At 58.6% G+C, this 2500-nt stretch overlaps 1 non-coding gene across 1 annotated transcript in view; it reads left to right on the top strand.

Annotated features, from left to right (window-relative positions):
- The first annotated feature begins 1598 nt into the window (after nucleotides 1-1598).
- Nucleotides 1599-2500, top strand: part of LOC124730928 — a 1909-nt gene continuing 1007 nt past the window's right edge. The window contains exon 1 of the ribosomal RNA XR_007008094.1: nucleotides 1599-2500. This exon is cut by the window's right edge and continues 1007 nt beyond it. This is a non-coding gene — a ribosomal RNA (small subunit ribosomal RNA).

Genomic DNA, 2500 nt, shown 5'->3' with positions numbered 1-2500 from the left:
ACATGCCGCCCCTCCCCACGTCCCCACCTTGCCCCCTGCCTTCGCAAGCTGGTTGGTGAGAAGTTTGCATGTTCAATGCCCTTCGCATGCGACGTACTCAGGCTACGTTGTGGTGCGGCCTGTGTCAACTGTCCGCTGATGTCGTACGCGTGAACCACAATCTGTACTGCACATTCGTCCTTATGTACTGAATGATACATCGTGGCACATGTGTGACCGCACAACGACTGCGCCCAAAAACGGCGGACCATACAGTGCAAATATTGTGCACGCAGCTACGTGTCGTCTCCCTATGAGAGCTGGATTGCAGTGTGGTACGCCATAGAGACGTGTGGGAGGAACGGACGCCGTGGATGGCGATCAGCATGAGCTGTCTGTTGATGTATTCGGACCTAGTCGTCTCTCCTCACACACCGTGATGGCATGGTGCACCGCGTTCCATATCTGCGACATGCTACAGAGGCCGGTTGACAGTCGTTCGAGCAATGGACATCGCATACGTACGGGGGCCACCTTCCACGTATTGTCTAGGCGTGCACATTTTGTTGCGTGTATGTGGGCAGACGTAGTGTGGCGTGACACCTGACACAGGCATGCAATAATCGTTGAAGTTGCAAATGGCGATGGACGCCTGCGTTTTCTGGTGAAGTTACGCAAATGAACAAATGGTAACCTGTTGTGGTGCGGTTGTTCTCGCTAGGGGTGAATCGGTGATGGCGACGATAGGTTGAGGTACTAACCGGTTGTTCCAGCGATACCCACCATGCCGACGAAACTGAACGGCATCTGGGTGTGAAGCGATACGCGGCGGTGGCTGGGTGGGACCGTCCCCGGCCGGTGAGGGGGCGCCTCCCGGCGTGCTGGCCGCGCGGTGCGTGGGCGCACGCGCTACAGCCGGCTGGTGGGGGCGGCCAGTGGCAGGCGCGCCGGCCGACGGACGCGGCAGGCGTCGCAGCTGCGCGCCGGCGCACCCTGCGCGCGGCGCCGTGCGGCCAAAGTAGGTCCTCGCGGGCCCGGTGCGAAGCGCGGTGGACATCTTCAGTGTGCTGGTCCGATTGAGGACTGTGTGCGTTGAGGATGCGCCGCCGCCCGGCGCTCGGCGCCGCGACGCCGTCTGCTGCTCGGTCGCCCCAGCGGTTCTCGCTGGTGGTTTGTATCGCAGCTGTGCGGATGTGTTGGCGCGTGCGCTGTGCTGGGAGAGTTCGCTTCGGCACCCAAGTGGGGCTTTTGTCCTTCTGTGGCGCTGGCGTTGGAGCTGCCGGTCACCGTAGGTGGCGCGTGTTGTCTCCCGCCGGCAATGCCACGACAGCACGCTCCCGGGCCTCTGTCGGCAGCGGCAAGCTCAGTTGGGAGCACGGGTGGTCGCACCGAAAGCGTCTACTCGCCTAACTCCGGGCGATTGCGCCTCTCTCGAACCCGACCAAGTACTTGGGACGGCGCTGCGCGCCGCCGGGACCTGAGAGGGTTTCGAGGTGTATTGTGCAGGGGAGCTCAGCCTCCTCCTGTTTGCAGAATGATTGAGCGGACGCTTGCGTGTTCGCGCGGGCCCCCGGGACACACTCCCGGGCGGCCGGCTGCTCAGCTCTAGTTGACGCAGCTCCCTGGTTGATCCTGCCAGTAGTCATATGCTTGTCTCAAAGATTAAGCCATGCATGTCTCAGTACAAGCCGCATTAAGGTGAAACCGCGAATGGCTCATTAAATCAGTTATGGTTCCTTAGATCGTACCCACGTTACTTGGATAACTGTGGTAATTCTAGAGCTAATACATGCAAACAGAGTCCCGACCAGAGATGGAAGGGACGCTTTTATTAGATCAAAACCAATCGGTCGGCTCGTCCGGTCCGTTTGCCTTGGTGACTCTGAATAACTTTGGGCTGATCGCACGGTCCTCGTACCGGCGACGCATCTTTCAAATGTCTGCCTTATCAACTGTCGATGGTAGGTTCTGCGCCTACCATGGTTGTAACGGGTAACGGGGAATCAGGGTTCGATTCCGGAGAGGGAGCCTGAGAAACGGCTACCACATCCAAGGAAGGCAGCAGGCGCGCAAATTACCCACTCCCGGCACGGGGAGGTAGTGACGAAAAATAACGATACGGGACTCATCCGAGGCCCCGTAATCGGAATGAGTACACTTTAAATCCTTTAACGAGTATCTATTGGAGGGCAAGTCTGGTGCCAGCAGCCGCGGTAATTCCAGCTCCAATAGCGTATATTAAAGTTGTTGCGGTTAAAAAGCTCGTAGTTGGATTTGTGTCCCACGCTGTTGGTTCACCGCCCGTCGGTGTTTAACTGGCATGTATCGTGGGACGTCCTGCCGGTGGGGCGAGCTGAAGGCGTGCGACCGCCTCGTGCGTGCTCGTGCGTCCCGAGGCGGACCCCGTTGAAATCCTACCAGGGTGCTCTTTATTGAGTGTCTCGGTGGGCCGGCACGTTTACTTTGAACAAATTAGAGTGCTTAAAGCAGGCAAGCCCGCCTGAATACTGTGTGCATGGAA

This window comes from Schistocerca piceifrons, unplaced genomic scaffold (genome assembly GCF_021461385.2).
Source record: "Schistocerca piceifrons isolate TAMUIC-IGC-003096 unplaced genomic scaffold, iqSchPice1.1 HiC_scaffold_1255, whole genome shotgun sequence".
Classification (NCBI taxonomy): Eukaryota; Metazoa; Arthropoda; class Insecta; order Orthoptera; family Acrididae; genus Schistocerca; species Schistocerca piceifrons.
The sequence above is the reverse complement of the archived record's forward strand: the minus strand, read 5'-3'. Positions and strand labels throughout refer to the sequence as shown.